The sequence below is a fragment of the Schistocerca nitens genome, chromosome 3 (assembly GCF_023898315.1).
Source record: "Schistocerca nitens isolate TAMUIC-IGC-003100 chromosome 3, iqSchNite1.1, whole genome shotgun sequence".
NCBI lineage: Eukaryota > Metazoa > Arthropoda > Insecta > Orthoptera > Acrididae > Schistocerca > Schistocerca nitens.
In genome coordinates, this window is record NC_064616.1 from 329,948,015 (window position 1) to 329,966,296 (window position 18,282).

Below are 18,282 nucleotides of genomic sequence, written 5' to 3' on the forward strand. Positions count from 1 at the left end.
GTTTCCTTACGCCGCAGTAGCTGGAAAGTAATTTATTTCCCAGCGCAGTACCACTCAGCCCACTCTCTATGTAATCAGCCACCCGTTGTAATCATCGTTTACGACGACAGCATCGTCGTAGCTTTGTGCAAATAAGACAGTTACTCTGAGCCTATCATCATATGATGCGAAACTATCATTCTGAAATGAAATGCTAAATGTTGTAAGGTTCAACAACATTATCAATGATATGTCATCTGTATGGACATTACTTGTTACCAGAGTATTTACCATGATCAATTTTTGATGAATTACTAATAACTGAACTACACTTTCTACAACCCCCCATGAACCATGGACCTTGCCGTTGGTGGGGAGGCTTGCGTGCCTCAGCGATACAGATGGCTGTACCGTAGGTGCAACCACAACGGAGGGGTATCTGTTGAGAGGCCAGACAAACGTGTGGTTCCTGAAGAGGGGCAGCAGCCTTTTCAGTAGTTGCAGGGGCAACAGTCTGGATGATTGACTGATCTGGCCTTGTAACATTAACCAAAACGGCCTTGCTGTGCTGGTACTGCGAACGGCTGAAAGCAAGGGGAAACTACAGCCGTAATTTTTCCCGAGGACATGCAGCTTTACCGTATGATTAAATGATGATGGCGTCCTCTTGGGTAAAATATTCCGGAGGTAAAATAGTCCCCCATTTGGATCTCCGGGCGGGGACTACTCACGAGGACGTCGTTATCAGGAGAAAGAAAACTGGCATTCTACAGATCGGAGCGTGGAATGTCGGATCCCTTAATCGGGCAGGTAGATTAGAAAATTTAAAAAGGGAAATGGATAGGTTAAAGTTAGATATAGTGGGAATTAGTGAAGTTCGGTGGCAGGAGGAACAAGACTTTTGGTCAGGTGATTACAGGGTTATAAATAGAAAATCAAATAGGGGTAATGCAGGAGTAGGTTTAATAATGAATAAAAAATAGGAGTGCGGGTTAGCTACTACAAACAGCATAGTGAACGCATTATTGTGGCCAAGATAGACACGAAGCCCATGCCTACTACAGTAGTGCAAGTTTATATGCCAACTAGCTCTGCAGATGATGAAGAAATCGATGAAATGTATGACGAGATAAAAGAAATTATTCAGGTAGTGAAGGGAGACGAAAATTTAATAGTCATGGGTGACTGGAATTCGTCAGTAGGAAAAGGGAGAGAAGGAAACATAGAAGGTGAATATGGATTGTGGGGAAGAAATGAGAGAGGATGCCGCCTTGTAGAATTTTGCACAGAGCATAACTTATTCATAGCTAACACTTGGTTCAAGAATCATAAAAGAAGGTTGTATACCTGGAAGAATCCTGGAGATACTAAAAGGTATCAGATAGATTATATAATGGTAAGACAGAGATTTAGGAACCAGGTTTTAAATTTTAAGACATTTCCAGGGGCAGATATTGACTCTGAGCACAATCTACTGGTGATGAAGTGTAGATTAAAACTGAAGAAACTGCAAAAGGTGGGAATTTAAGGAGATGGGACCTGGATAAACTGAAAGAACCAGAGGTTGTAGAGAGTTTCAGGGAGAGCATAAGGGAACAATTGACAGGAATGGGGGAAAGAAATACAGTAGAAGAAGAATGGGTAGCTTTGAGGGATGAAGTAGTGAAGGCAGCACAGGATCAAGTAGGTAAAAAGACGAGGGCTAATAGAAATCCTTGGGTAACAGAAGAAATATTGAATTTAATTGATGAAAGGAGAAAATATAAAAATGCAGTAAATGAAGCAGGCAAAAAGGAATAGAATCGTCCCAAAAATGAGATCGACAGGAAGTGCAAAATGGCTAAGCAGGGATGGCTAGAGGACAAATGTAAGGATGTAGAGGCTTGTCTCACTAGGGGTAAGATAGATACTGCCTACAGGAAAATTAAAGAGACCTTTGGTGAGAAGAGAACCACTTGTATGAATATCAAGAGCTCAGATGGCAACCCAGTTCTAAGCAAAGAAGGGAAGGCAGAAAGGTGGAAGGAGTATATAGAGGGTTTATACAAGGGCGATGTACTTGAGGACAATATTATGGAAATGGAAGAGGATGTAGATGAAGATGAAATGGGAGATACGATACTGCGTGAAGAGTTTGACAGAGCACTGAAAGACCTGAGTCGAAACAAGGCCCTGGGAGTAGACAACATTCCATTAGAACTACTGATGGCCTTGGGAGAGGCAGTCATGACAAAACTCTACCATCTGGTGAGCAAGATGTATGAGACAGGCGAAATACCCTCAGACTTCAAGAAGAATATAATAATTCCAATCCCAAAGAAAGCAGGTGTTGACAGATGTGAAAATTACCGAACAATCAGTTTAATAAGTCACAGCTGCAAAATACTAACGCGAATTCTTTACAGACGAATGGAAAAACTGGTAGAAGCGGACCTCGGGGAAGATCAGTTTGGATTCCGTAGAAATGTTGGAACACGTGAGGCAATACTAACCTTAAGACTTATCTTAGAAGAAAGATTAAGAAAATGCAAACCTACGTTTCCAGCATTTGTAGACTTAGAGAAAGCTTTTGACAACGTTAACTGGAATACTCTCTTTCAAATTCTGAAGGTGGCAGGGGTAAAATACAGGGAGCGAAAGGCTATTTACAATTTGTACAGAAACCAGATGGCAGTTATAAGAGTCGAGGGGCATGAAAGGGAAGCAGTGGTTGGGAAAGGAGTGAGACAGGGTTATAGCCTCTCCCCGATGTTATTCAATCTGTATATTGAACATGCAGTAAAGGAAACAAAAGAAAAATTCGGAGTAGGTATTAAAATTCATGGAGAAGAAGTAAAAACTTTGAGGTTCGCCGATAACATTGTAATTCTGTCAGAGACAGCAAAGGACTTGGAAGAGCAGTTGAACGCAATGGACAGTGTCTTGAAAGGAGGATATAAGATGAACATTAACAAAAGCAAAACGAGGATAATGGAATGTAGTAAATTAAATCGGGTGATGCTGAGGGGATTAGATTAGGAATTGAGACACTTAAAGTAGTAAAGGAGTTTTGCTATTTAGGGAGGAAAATAACTGATGATGGTCGAATTAGAGAGGATATAAAATGTAGACTGGCAATGGCAAGGAAATCGTTTCTGAAGAAGAGAAATTTGTTAACATCTAGTATAGATTTAAGTGTCAGGAAGTCGTTTCTGAAAGTATTTGTATGGAGTGTAGCCATGTATGGAAGTGAAACATGGACGATAACCAGTTTGGACAAGAAGAGAATAGAAGCTTTCCAAATGTGGTGCTACGGAAGAATGCTGAAGATAAGGTGGGTAGATCACGTAACTAATGAGGAGGTATTGAATAGGATTGGGGAGAAGAGAAGTTTGTGGCACAACTTGACTAGAAGAAGGGCCCGGTTGGTAGGACATCTTCTGAGGCATCAAGGGATCACAAATTTAGCATTGGAGGGCAGCGTGGAGGGTAAAAATCGTAGAGGGAGACCAAGAGATGAATACACTAAGCAGATTCAGAAGGATGTAGGTTGCAGTAGGTACTGGGAGATGAAGAAGCTTGCACAGGATAGAGTAGCATGGAGAGCTGCATCAAACCAGTCTCAGGACTGAAGACCACAACAACAACAACTTTCTACAATGCACCACACGATTATCTTCAAAATACTTACCATAGATCACAGATCAGTTGGGAAGTTTCCCTCAAAATAGCTCTGAGCATGTCTTTGAGCGTCAGAATACGATGGTGGACTTTTTATCGCCACTGTAAACGATAACTGGTTGCACATCCTGGGCGTTTGAAATATTATTTGATTAATAATAATACTTATTTACTATATTTCTTATGACTCTAGGTGGTACGAAATCGGCTGTGGCTCTAGGATAAGCGATGTAACGTGGTGGTGACGTTTTGTGTTGTATGTACACACCACCATTTGACTGTGACGTCGCCTGCCGTTCCATTAAGTTATTTTTTCTCATATTTGCATCTCAGTGGGGCTTTCTATCATAAACTGACAGGAATTTAAAAGCTCATCTGAATAATTACAGTTGGCCCCATATTAAAAACTCACACCACTGTAGTTTGTGGCGTCAGGACACTTGCAGTGGCGCCAATTTATTTGCATCTACTTAACATAGCAAGACAGGAAACTTGGCATTAGTTCTTTGCGTATGCTTCTTTATTCCGGCCAACACAAAATACGATGTGCTTTGGATGATGTTGTTGTTGGGAATGGAGGGATTGTTGTGTTTATTTCTTGGCTGTTGGTCGAGAGAAAGGTATGGAGACAGCAGAACTCAGTGGTACGTTGTAAGGTTGGATAGCGTAACTGTGTTCTTGTAGTAGTCCAGGTTACAACTGTTCTGACTGTCATCACGATTTGCGTATAGTTACTTGTATTATGTTTTCTAAAATTATGTCAGTTGTACGAACTACGAACATTAATAATGAAGAACGTGATACATAGAAAATAAGAGTTCGTATCGCCACAACAAGCAAACGGTTTGCGTATTTTGCATACTAATTGCCGACATTTGTTTATTGCTGCCACTGTTTCGTGTGTGCGTGTGTGTGGGGGGGGGGGGGGGGGGGCTGTGGGGTACGTGAGCAGTTAGAGTGCTTTGGTTGCCTCTCAAACTGTGATTGGAGAATTCGAAATTGTGTGAAGATTACGTGGATCAACGTTTCAAGTGCGCGCGGTTTATTAGTTGAGGCGTTTTACTCCAAACGGAAGTAGGTCTGGTGGTTGTTTTCCTCGGCAAGAATTTTGCTCTTGTGTGTCGTAGAAGAAAGTTGTCGATATGGGGTTTCGTAGCCGTTAAGAACAGTGAGTTCTATTTAATCTTAGAGAAAAATGTGAATTTTCTCGCTATTGTATGTATTTCACTTAACTGAAACGTGTATGGCTTTATTATATAAATTCACCAAACAGTGCTTTGCATACATTATTCGATCTTTTGTGGTATGTAGCTCGTGGTATCGTGCGTTTGAAGTCTTTAGCAATTTTTTGTCAGTATGTGATAGTGACTCCCCCCCTCCTCCTGTTCTCGAAATTTTGCTGTGGTGATAAACTAATGTGTAGTCTAGTCCAAAATCTATTGTAAGTTCGAAAGTGGTAATTTGTAAAGTGGCAAAACCAACGAATGTGAGTACTAAGTAAGAATTGTGGTTACTGATTGACCTGTACTGTTGGGAGATGTCTATGTTCACCCTATATATATAACGTACGTTCACTTTCCGTGTTAAATGTCGAAAACTGCAAGCAAATGCATAAAGACCCCATTACATAAAAGACAAATCTTCGATGAGTATTTCAGTGTACATTATTTAGTCTTATTGGAAAGTAAATATGAAAAATTTAAAGGGGGGGGGGGGGCGAACAATAAGTAACTCTTATGTCATCTGCTAAAACTATGTAGTTACAACTAATACTGCCTGCTGATTCGTTTTTGAATTTAGCTGTGCTTCATTTGCTAATTTTCCATGTGGAATAATGCACTATAAATAGAAGATTATTCGTCCTATATCAAGTTTGTTTAAAGGCATCATTGGTATCATCTCCTTTTGCTACACAAGAATTAAATTCTGAATATCTGTATTGTTACCTGATAGTAACAGTTACAGGGTTAGCCATATTCATTGTGCCCCTGGTTTTTATTGTCTTAAAAAATGTATCAAATAGAAATATTATCATTAGAATCTATGAGTTGTTAATACTACTCACATGAAGGTCTCAAAATGTGTATCTACAACTTAGTGGTTGGAAGAAACTTTTTGCAGTCGTTGATATAATAAATTGACAGTTGTATGATTATCTCTATTGAGTGGTTAAAAGAAAAATGTCTCTTTCGTTAGTGAGTTGCCACCATTCAGTTCCTTTGATTTTTTAAGCCGCCAGATAAACTTGTGTGCAGAAATTTTTGTCATAAACTTCTAGAATGGATTTTTCATTCCGTCGACATTCATTACATCCCAGCTTTTAAAGAATAACTTGGTAACCTTGAATATGTAATCAGTGGTGTATGTTGTGCAAAGGCATAAGCTTTGTTAATGGTAATGATTACACAAGTATTAGATGTTCATCAAGCCAGTGTAACATTTTGCCTTTGTAAATATGATGGATATAGTACACTCAGAGAAACAAACTTCATACTTTATGAACCGATTTGCTCAGTGGAGTGCGCATGCACTTCAAGGCACCAAAGAAAGCTACTTCTCTATTTTCCCTTTGAATGATGGGGAAGGTTTTTTTGTTACTACTAACAGTTCCACACACACTTTAAAATATGGGCTGTATATGTATACAATGGCAAGAACTTCGAAGCCATATCTTCCCACCTTATTAAGCTTTGTTTACAAAGAGGTTGAAACCTGTTTTGCAGCATTGTTTATGGTTACTGCTGGTCTGTTGATGTTTACTAGATGATGATGTAAACACAAAAACAGCAATCCATGGATGTGTCAGTCAGATCAAAGGACACACTGATTCTAGCTTGCTACTGACAAATGCCAGTGTGTGGCACTAGGGTTTGTTTGTTATGATTAACTTTGTCATCTTATATTATTGCAGAATATAATATTTGTGTTCTCATATGTGTGGTAAGTTCAGATGTGTATTGTTGTGTCAAAACAATAGGTATTTGATCTTATCACACACTAAGAGACAGAGGAAGTGGCTGTGGAATGTGTGAAGTGCAGACTAAAAAGTCCAAGTTAAAAGAGTGTTCCATGCAAAAAATTGCTCCTGTGCTTAACACCAGCAGCAGTGAAGTAGGAAAGGCACTGAGGTCTCTGCAAACAAAGTACAAACAAATTGAATCAGATACTCTGTGAGGTTGAACTGAATTTATATGAGAGAATGAAGGAATCATCAGTGAGCTTGGATATAACCAGGGGACTCCACAACTACTGCAGGTTCCCCATAACATTTGTTAGCATTGAGGTATAACAGGTGGTAGGTGTTAATAATGTAGAAGATTTGATCGTATATATTAATGTATTGTTAGTATGTATCATCATGTGGGGTAAGATTGGCCACTTTTTTTTGACGTTTTTGTAGAATATCTATTGCATGTATCAACTTCCGTTCACAGTGAGTTTTGTTATTGTACATTATTTCTATACAAACACTCATGTTGCACTGTGTATGTTATATTTTTCATAGGTTAGTAGAAAAATAAATAATTGAAAGGGGGTCAGTGTTATCCAAATAATTGAAAGGGGGTCAGTGTTATCCCGTGAATGGCGTTACAGTAACTCTTCAATTTTGTTTTATTATAAACACATGCTGAATGTTTGTTTTGTAAATAAAAAGTCTTCTCTTGCTGCACTGTGTTTTATTTTCCCAGACATGTTTCGCCTTTTTTCACATTAAGCCATCATCAGGGAGATCTATGATACAGTTATGATAGGCTTTTGTTTAAAGTGTTTATAAAGTGAAAAAAGTCGAAACTCGCCTGGAAAAAAACCACAGTGCAGCAAGAGAAGGTGTTTTTATTTACCAAACAAATATTTATGTGCCTGCTGCAGAGGATGGCCATGCAAAGAAGCTTGACATGCAGAATGGCCCAGGGATAAAAGATAGTGTAGTGCAGTATGATTTTTTTTTTTTTTTTTCCTTATCATCTATTTTCTGACTGGTTTGATGCAGACTGCCACGAATTCCTCTCCTGTGCTAGCATCTTCATCACAGAGTATGAGTATGACACCTGTAAGACACATTTCTATGAATATAATTATGAATCCTCTATTTGAAGCATACTACAAAAAACTTCTACTGACAAAAAGCATTAAAACGTCTTTTACTCTAATCCTCCCTGGAATCTTACACAGAATTCTATGCTAGTCAGTGTGTCTCTCTTATGAAGGGAAATTGCTAATTACATAACAGAATGGGGCAGTGAGTAATCATGTTCTTTTAGAAATGCTAGAAATGTAGGTTTGCCTTTCCTTAATCTTTCTTCTAAGATAAGTCGTAGGGTCAGTATTGCCTCACGTGTTCCAACATTTCTACAGAAACCAAACTGATCTTCCCCGAGGTCAGCTTCAACCTGTTTTTCCATTCGTCTGTAAAGAATTCGTGTTAGTACTTTGCATCTGTGACTTATTAAACTGATTGTTCGGTAATTTTCACATCTGTCAGCACCTGCTTTCTTTGGGATTGGAATTATTATATTCTTCTTGAAGTCTGAGGGTATTTCGCCTGTCTCATACATCTTGCTCACCAGATGGTAGAGTTTTGTCAGGACTGGCTCTCCCAAGGCCGTCAGTAGTTCTAATGGAATGTTGTCCACTTCCGGGGCCTTGTTTCGACTCAGGTCTTTCAGTGCTCTGTCAAACTCTTCTCGCAGTATCGTATCTCCCATTTCATCTTCATCTACATCCTCTTCCATTTCCATAATATTGTCCTCAAGTATATCGCCCTTGTATAAACCCTCTATATACTCCTTCCACCTTTCTGCTTTCCTTTCTTTGCTTAGAACTGGGTTTCCATCTGAGCTCTTGATATTCATACAAGTGGTTCTCTTTTTTCCAAAGGTCTCTTTAATTTTCCTGTAGGCAGTATGTATCTTACCCCTAATGAGATAAGCCCTACATCCGTACATTTGTTGTCTAGCCATCCCTGCTTAGCCATTTTGCACTTCCTGTCGATCTAATTTTTGAGACGTTTGTATTCCTTTTTGGCTGCTTCATTTACTGCATTTTTATATTTTCTTCTCTCATCAATTAAATTCCATATTTCTTCTGATACCCAAGGATTTCTAATAGCCCTCGTCTTTTTACCTACTTGATCCTCTGCTGCCTTCACTACTTCATCTCTCAAAGCTACCCATTCTTCTTCTACTGTATTTCTTTCCCCCATTCCTGTCAATTGTTCCCTTATGCTCTCCCTGAAACTCTCTACAACCTCTGGTTTAGTCAGTTTATCCAGGTCCCATCTCCTTAAATTCCCACCTTTTGCAGTTTCTTCAGTTTTAATCTACACTTCATCACCAGTAGATTGTGCTCAGAGTCAATATCTGCCCCTGGAAATGTCTTAAAATTTAAAACCTGGTTCCTAAATCTCTGTCTTACCATTATATGATCTATCTGAAACCTGTCAGTAGCTGCAGGCTTGTTCCCTGTATACAACCGTCTTTTATGATTCTTGAACCAGGTGTTAGCTATGATCAAATTATGCTCTGTACAAAATTCTACTGGGTGGCTTCTTATGTCATTCCTTACCCCTGTTCCATATTCAACTACTACATTTCGTTCTCTTCCTTTTCCTACTATTGAGTTCCTGTCAACCATGACTATTAAAGTTTCGTCTCCCTTCACTATCTGAATAATTTCTTTTATCTCATCATACATTTCATCGATCTCTTCGCCATCTGCGGAGCTAGTTGGCATATAAACTTGTGCTACTGTGGTAGGTGTGGGCTTTGTATCTATCTTGGCCACAATAATGCTTTCACTATGCTGTCTGTAGTAGCTTACCCGCATTCCTATTTTCCCATTCATTATTAAACCTCCTCCTGCATTAGCCCTATTTGATTTTGTATTTATAACCCTGTATTCACCTGACCAGAAGTCTTGTTCCTCCTGCTACCGAACTTCACTAATTCCTACTATATCTAACTTTAACCTATCCATTTCCGTTTTTAAATTTTCTAACCTACCTGCTTGATTAAGGGATCTGACATTCAATGCTCCGATCCGTAGAACGCCAGTTTTCTTTCTCCTGATAACGACATCCTCCTGAGTCGCCCGGAGATCTGAAGAATGTGTATATGCAAAAGATACTCATCCTTTGCAACTTAAGATAACTGTAATCTTGTTTTAAACGGGAGAATCCAAACATTAACATTGGTGTTTCTAAATTTTGTTCACTAAGACCAAAGTTGTGTATTTTAGTTGGTGCTGCTGCTGCTGGCACTCATTCAGAGAGAGAGAGAGAGAGAGAGAGTGTGTGTGTGTGTGTGTGTGTGTGTGTGTGTGTGTGTGTGTGTGTGTGTGTGTGTGTGTGTGTGTGTGTGTGTGTGTGTGTGTTATCCAAAGAAATATAATTTCTTGTATGTGACTCAGGAAACTTCGACTGCATGCATAATCACTGTGATAATTGTCCCAGTGATGACAAACTGGCAGAATTATTAAAACAGAAATTAGCTTACAAAGATGCTGATGATGAAATTGAGTTCAGCCAGTGGGATAAACACAGATCATTGGGCAGAATTGGTAAAGCAGTCTGCAACTGTTGGTGAATACATAGACTTGTTGGTAACAGAATTACAGGCACTTGAACCACACTCATTTATATCTATCAAGGGAACCTCCCCATCACACCCCCCTCAGATTTAGTTATAAGTTGACAGAGTGAATAGGCCTTGAAAAACTGAACACAGATCAATCGAGAAAACAGGAAGAAGTTGTGTGGAACTATGAAAAAGTAAGCAAAATATACAAACTGAGTAGTCCATCCGCATCATAGGCAACATAAAGGACAATGTGAGCCAAGGAGCCCCGTGGTTAGTGTGAGCAGCTGCGGAGCGAGAGGTTCATGGTTCAAATCTTCCCTAGAGTGAAAAGTTTATTTTCTTCATTTTCACAAAGTTATGATCTGTCCGTTCGTTCATAGACGTCTCTGTTCACTGTAATAAGTTTAGTGTCTGTGTTTTGCGACCGCACCGCAAAACCGTGTGATTAGTAGACGAAAAGACGTGCCTCTCCAATGGGAACCTTGTTATTGAAGTCGCGAGTTATATTTGCTGGATTCATATTGCCAATGGAATACATCTCACGTATTTAACGCACTCTCGTCCAAACTGCCAGCCAGGGAGCCTCGTTAGCAGGAATACTCTCTCTTCTGTGCGCTGTAGTCGACTGACGTCGTGTGTTTCGATTTTTGTTTAGGTGTAGCGTCCGCATTCTACGGCGCAGTTACCTCGCATTGGATGGACAGACAGATCTGAAAATAAAAAACTAAAATTTTCACTCGAGGGAAGAGTTGAACCAAAAACCTCTCGTTCCGCAGCTGCTCACGCTCACCACGGGACCACGACGCTCCATAGCTCACGTTCTCCTTGATGTTGCCTATGTTGCACATGGACTACTCTGTTTGTATATTTTGCTTATTTTTTCATAGTTCCACACCACTTCTTCCTGTTTTCTCGATTGATCTGTGTTCAGTTTTTCAAGGCCTGTCCCTGTGCCAACTTATAACTAAATCTGAGGGGGGTGCAATGGGGAGGTTCCCTTGTAAGTGTCTGTCAAAACCATTGAAAAAATTGAAAGAAAATCTAACCCTGGAAAAAGTAATTGTCTTAATGGACTTTGCTGAAAACTACAGTTTTGTAATTCAGAATGAAAGTCAGAGGTACCACTGGACAAGAAGCAGCTGTACAATCTGTCCCATGTTTGTTTAAATGTGGTAAACGAAGAAAGTAAATTGGTAATAGTGAACCACTGCTTTATAAGTGATGATATGGAACATGATATAGGATTTGTAAGTGCTGCCCACAAAGAAATGGTTAAGTGGCTGGCAGATCATTATCCACAAGTGAAGAAAATTCACTATTTCACTGATGGATGTGCTGCTCAGTATAAGAATAGAAAAAGCTTTAAAAAATTTTGTGAGCACATAAACAATTTTTCTATTGATGTTGAGCATTCCTTTATTGCTACTAGCCACGGTAAATCTGTGTGCAATGGTTTGGGAAGACCTATAAAACATATACCGAGAAGAGCTAGTCTTCAGCCAGTGAATTATGCACAAAAAACAACTGCAGCTTGTGTTTATCATTTCTGCAAAGCTAATATTGACAAATGTGTTTTTCACTTCTTAGAGAAAGTCAGTGTAGATTCCTTACGCAAAAACCTTGAGAAGAGATTTTCGACAACCCGCACAATATCTGACACCAGGAATTTTTACCATTACAAACCACTTTCTTGTGAATCTGTAGAGATTAAAGGAGTAACTTCTTCTGAAGAGTCTTCCTTGATTTTTTTCATTCAGTGAAAATGCCCCACACTGGACGTGCACTCGTCCTCAACAAAATTCTTTTGTAGTAGCTGTATATGATGACAGATGGTACTTTGCCTTCATCGGAAATGTCTGTGATGTAAAAGGAGATGTTGAACTACTTTTTTTCCACCCAACTGCACCAGCAATATCTTTCTTTTGGCCTGAGAAGGAAGACTATTGTTTTGTGCCTATGGAAAACATTTAATGTGCTGTCGGTATACTTGGGTCGAGCGAAGCGTCCGATTCCACCCGTCGGCTTTGACCTGTTATTTAAGGCTGTTGTGGTGTGTGACGTCATGACGGCGCAAAGTTTGGTTTGTGAGTGTGGCGTGTTTGTAGGTGTCGTTGTGTTGCGGTTCGTGGTGCCCTCTGGTGGTATGTTTAGGGGTTTCTTGTTGTGTGGTGTAATGGGTTCAGTTTGGTCTTACTGATTATAGTGGCTGGTTCGCGTTTTGGCTGTGTTTCGAGCGGAATTGGTTCCAGTTAGTTAACGATTTAGTGGTTTTGTGTGAAAGTTATTGTAGTGCTGTTCACTGTAGATCGTATGTTAATGTGAATAAATGAGTTTGTTGTTGGTCTTGTTAGGTATGGATATGACCGATAAAATAAGTAATGTGCGACTCCGTGCTATGATGGGCGCATCTAGTTGGAGCTGATCAAATTTCTACAGCTTTTTGGGTTGATTGCGGAGGTGGTCAAGTGTGCTGTCTGCCGGAAGGAAATGACATTGGCAAACGTTCCGGCATCTCGGACCAGGGACGGTTATATGTGGCGGTGCCGTAGGGATAACCTATGGCGCTCCATGCGTCGCGGTTCCTGGTTCAAGAAGTCTAGGTTGGGCATGCGCGAGATTGTGTCGTTGACGTATTACTTTTGTTATAGATCCTCTCAAAGATTTTGCGCACGCGTGAGACTGGCGTGAGTGAGAGGAGTGTGCTTGACTGGTTTTCATTTTGCTGTGAAGTATGTTCTGAGTTTGTTAAGTACAGGGGTAAGTTGGATGGGCCTGGGGTTGTGGTGCAGGTGGATGAGTCGTAGTTTGGGAGAAGGAAGTATGGCAGGGGTAAGTCTCTGGGTGTGGGCGGGTTGTTGTACCGGGGAGTGGGTGTTCGGAATGTGTTTTCAGGGTTGTGGAGGGGCGGTCTAAGGCAGAATTAGTGGCGTTAATTGAGGAGTTTATAGAACCGGGTTCCACTGTAGTTTCAGATGCTTTTCTTCTTATAGGGGGTTGGATGAGAGAGTGTACAATCATTTAGTTGTTAACCATAGTTTAGAGTTTAAAAATTATGAGACGGGGGCTTGTACGAATACTATAGAGGGAATGTGGGGGGGGGCTGTTAAGTCAGTTCTTGGAAGGGGGAAGAGGCACTTTTCCAATCTTCAGTCTCATTTAGATGAGTACTGTTGGCAAAAGAGCGTCCCTGAGGGCTATTTTTTTCGTTTTTTTTTTTTTAAGGGCTATTAGTAAGATGTACAGGCCGAAGGTGGTTAGTTAGGTTGGCTAGGTGGGTGGCTGCGGCTTGGGGGGGGGGGGGGAGAGGTTTAGTTGTTGTTACTGTTTGTGGTGGTGGGGGGGGGGGAGTGTGTTGGTTTGTGATATAGTTGTGGAGGATCTATTTTGTCGCAGTTTTTGTTGAATTGTACTGTGTGATTGAGATTTTTTATTTTTTCGTTGGTTTGTGGTTTGTTTGTGTGTGTGTGTGTGTGTGTGTGTGTGTGTGTGTGTGTGTGTGTGTGTGTGTGGTGGCGGCCAACCTAGGTTGCGGCGCCGGAACTTTGTTGTGATAAGTTTTTGTTTTTCTTGTTCTTAGTGTATTTGTTGTGTGTTGGGGTCGAGGGAAGTCTTCCATTACAATGTGTGGCTGTGGATGTTCGGCCGGCCGCAGTGGCCGTGCGGTTAAAGGCGCTGCAGTCTGGAACCGCAAGACCGCTACGGTCGCAGGTTCGAATCCTGCCTCGGGCATGGATGTTTGTGATGTCCTTAGGTTAGTTAGGTTTAACTAGTTCTAAGTTCTAGGGGACTAATGACCTCAGCAGTTGAGTCCCATAGTGCTCAGAGCCATTTGTGGATGTTCCGGTATCGGGAGTTGCTGTTGAGCTATATAGCTCTATAGGTCAAGGGAAGTGTTCGATTCCAATTTGTGACATCGGGAGCTGCTATTGAGCTATATAGGTCAAGGGAAGTGTCCGATTTCACAGGATATTGTGTTTAGTGGAATTTGGGGAGTTTTGTGTTGTTGCTTTTTTCGTCGTTTTGTGTGGTTTGGTATGGGGGTGTGTGTCTAAATTTGTTTATATTTACTTTGTCCCCACCCTAAAATCCCCAATTTCCCACACTTGTCCTGTGAGTGTCATTAGGTTTTTTGTGGAATGTGTGTGTCTTGGTTTTTCTATGTATTTTCGTGTTTGTCATCATGTTTATGTAATGACGTCATAGGCGCCATATTGGAGTCGTGCCATATTTGTGACGTCATGGGTAAAAGCAGATGGGTGGAATCGGATGCTTCTGTATTTCCGTGTACCTAAATCAACATAATTAGGCAGAATGTGTTACTTTAATGAAAAAGATATGAAGTTAACAGAATATAATTTGTTACAGTGGATTAAAAACAGGAATGCTCTTAAGAAGTTACATTGATAGTTTCAGGGTTCTTCACTGCTGAATATGTAGATTTTAGATTAACATTAGCGTGGCTAGAATAATTGTTGTTTAAAGATGCTAATTTGAGACCATAAATAAAGTTAACCCGTGTAATGAAAATGTTTCATTTTAATTTCTAACTCTGGGATCTGCACTTTCATGAGGTTGTCAGTTTACGTAGCCCTAATCAGATTTGAATGATCTTCTGAACAGTGATGTGATGTATGTTAAAACCGAGCGAGGTGGCGCAGTGGTTAGACACTGGACTCGCATTCGGGAGGACAACGGTTCAATCCCGCGTCCGGCCATCCTGATTTAGGTTTTCCGTGATTTCCCTAAATCGCTCCAGGCAAATGCCGGGATGGTTCCTTTCAAAGGGCACGGCCGACTTCCTTCCCCATCCTTCCCTAATCCGATGAGACCTATGACCTCGCTGTCTGGTCTCCTTCCCCAAACCAACCAACCTATGTTAAATGAGCATCCAATATCTGTGAAAACTCAGAGTGCATCTTCTTTTTTAAATAATATCAGAGTTTCGATAAAATAAATCTTGTTTCAGCTGTCTGAAAGTGTTTCACATATTTAAAAATCATTGTTTGGACCACAACAGCTTAGCTGATTTTCTATTTTTGCTTAAGTGAAGAATAGTTATTAATTATTTTGTGATAAAGATACATTCCTTCTGTGATATTTGGGGAAATATGATAAGGATGTGTTGAAAATCAGATACTTTCTGTTATTAGTATTTTTGTATAAAGATACATTCCTTCTGTGATATTTGGGGAAATATGATAAGGATGTGTTGAAAATCAGATACTTTCTGTTATTAGTATTTTTGTCTTAAGTAATACAATCCAAATGGCAAACTTCATTTGCGGCATGTAAGTTTGTAAAAAATTTCTATTTTTTCCCCCTCAAACTTCATGAAGTATGTGGAGAAATTTTGCGTTGACTGTTGCTGTGCAGAAAGCAACAAGTAGAAAAAGTTTCGTGAAAATCTGAAGCAGTGGGTGACATGTATGAATGATCTTACTTAGAATTATTCTTTTCCATCACAACACAAGGTATTGTGATTTCAGATTTATTTGTATGTCCGTTCGTAGAAAAGCCATTAATAATTTTATTTTATTACAATTTGTACTGTCTTGAAAATTATTTAAGACCAATTACAAGTTCTCACCAGATTGGAGAAATGTGATATAAGCATTTTTCAGTATGTCTGCACTTTTTCTGGAAATTGGAAAGTGGCATACATATTAAATTTTTTTGTATTGTTTGTAACTTCACTGCTTGAATAATTACATGTCTCTTAACTTATGAAAAAAAAATTCAAATTGAAAGCTTCACAAACATCTGAGTTATGGGCATTTATGTAGATAAGTACCATTTAACATTGATGTTCTTGCAGAGCCCAGATATCAGAATGTCACAACATTTAAAATTCGATATAAAAAAAAATGGATTTTGCACAAGTTCTTATGTTATAAGTATAAGCAAATGTGCAAAGTTTCATGAAAGTCTGAGATGATGGGTGACATGACATGGCTGATTTGACATGGAATGACCAATGGATGAATATTCCCATTTCCTCAAAGCTGTCCACATTCCAACTGTTTGCTAAAGTATGCAGTACTCTAAGACCATTGCCTATTGCTATAACTGTGTCCTGTTTCGTTTATATATATTGCTATAGTTGACTTGTTAGATTTATCAAGCCTGTAACAGTCAGTGTGTTCTTTAAAACAGGTTTTCAAATTTCTTACCTTTTGGCCAATGTACTATTTGTTGCAATGACTGCATATGACTTCATATATTCCTGATTTGCTCAGTTTCTTTGCTGGTTGAGATATTTCATGGGCCAATTTCTTTCTTAAGTTGTCAGTGGCAAGAGTAATCCTGATATCTGTGTTTTTAAACAGCTTGATTCTTTTGTCTGAAATGACTCCTTAACATAACTATATGCTTGGATTTTTGCATGTTGTAGTTGACGACTCTGTCCCAATTCGTTGTTGCAAAGGGTATGCTAACTGTATTGGCCCCTTACTTGGCTTGCATTTATAGTGAATCTCTCACCCTGTGCAAAGTCTCAAGGAAATGGAAAGAAGTGTGGGTGACTCCTGTATATAAGAATGGTAAAGGAATGGACCTTAAAAATTACAGACCGATATCCTTGACATTGGTTTGTTGCAGAGTTCTTGAACATATTCTCTGTTCACATATAATAAATTTCCTGAGACCAAGAAGCTTGTGTCCATGCATCAGCGTGGTTTTAGTAAGCATTGCTCGTCCGAAACTCAGCTTGCCCTTTTCTCCCATGATATGTTACGAACTTCGGATGAAGGGTAAAAGGCAGGTCCATATTTCTAGATTTCTGAAAAACATTTGACAAAGCACCCCGCTGCAGATGTTAACAAGGGTACAAGCATTCGGAATAGATTCCCAGTATGTGAGTGGCTCAAAGAATTCTTAAGTAATAGAATCGTCCTTGAATGCAAGTGTTCATCATACTAGGGTATCATCAGGACTGCCCCAAGGAAGTGTTGGAGGATTGCTGTTATTTTCTGTATACATAAACGATGTGGCAGACAGGGTGGGCAACAATCTGTGGTTGTTTGCTGCTGATGCTATAGTGTATGGGAATGTGTGGAAGGTGAGTGAGTGTAGGAGGATACAAGATGGCTTATAAAAAAATTTCTAGTTGGTGTGATGAATGGCAGCTGGCTTTGAATGAAGGAAAATTTAGGTTAATGTGGATGAGTAGAAAAAACAAATCCATGATGTTCAAACACAGCATGAGTGATGTCCTGCGTGATACAGTTACCTACGTGGTTATAACATTGCGAAGAGATATGCAGTGGAAGGAGCTTGTAAGGATTGTTGTAGACTTTGGTTTATTGGGAGAATTTTGGGAAAGTATGATTTATCTGTAAAGGAGACTGCGTATAGGATACTAGTGTGACCTATTCTTAAGGACTGTTGGAGTGTTTGGAGTTAAAGGAAGACATCGAAGCAATTCAGAGGTGGGTTGGCTGATGCGTTTCTGGTAGGTTTGAACAACACACAAGTGTTACGGAGGTGCTTTGGAAACTCAATTGGGAATCCCTGGAGGGAAGGCAACATTTCTTTTTGAGGGAAGCTGTTGAGAAAATTGAGAGACCCGGCATCTGAAGCTGACTGCAGAACGATTCTACTGCTGCCATCATACGTTTTGCGTAGGTCCACAAAGATCAGTTACAAGAAATTAGGGCTTATATGGAAGCATATATGCAGTCATTTTTCGCTCCCTCTATGTGTAAGTGCTCAAAACATGGTGTTAATTCAATAATTTAAGTAGTGAACAAATTTTGTGGCTGATAGTGGTATTTGTAAAACAAAAATGGTGAAAATTGTGGGGAACAACAAGGCATATGTTCTGCCTGAGGCAGAGGAAAAAAAAAGAAGAAAAAAAATTTATTGAAAGTTCTTTGCCTCAACAGAAAGAAAATAGGTTGGACATAGGAATGTCACCAAGTCACGAATGAAACGGCTCCCAGTGTTAATGTGAATGGATGCAGAATGCAGTGGGCTCTTATAACTACAGTCGGGTTTCTATACAAGTTATAGATAACCTGTTGCTTCCCTTATTTTATCCCTCCTACATTTAGAATTTCAAAGGGTG

General features: G+C 39.7%; 1 protein-coding gene across 2 annotated transcripts in view; it reads left to right on the forward strand.

The window, feature by feature from the left end:
• The first annotated feature begins 4,196 nt into the window (after positions 1-4,196).
• Positions 4,197-18,282, forward strand: part of LOC126248293 (uncharacterized) — a 289,514-nt gene continuing 275,428 nt past the window's right edge. Inside the window, exon 1 of one of the 2 annotated variants that reach the window (XM_049949155.1) lies at positions 4,197-4,283. The gene's annotated coding sequence lies outside the window, so the exon portion shown is untranslated. The remainder of the gene's footprint in view (positions 4,284-18,282) is intronic. The other variant, XM_049949156.1, reaches the window with a different exon arrangement.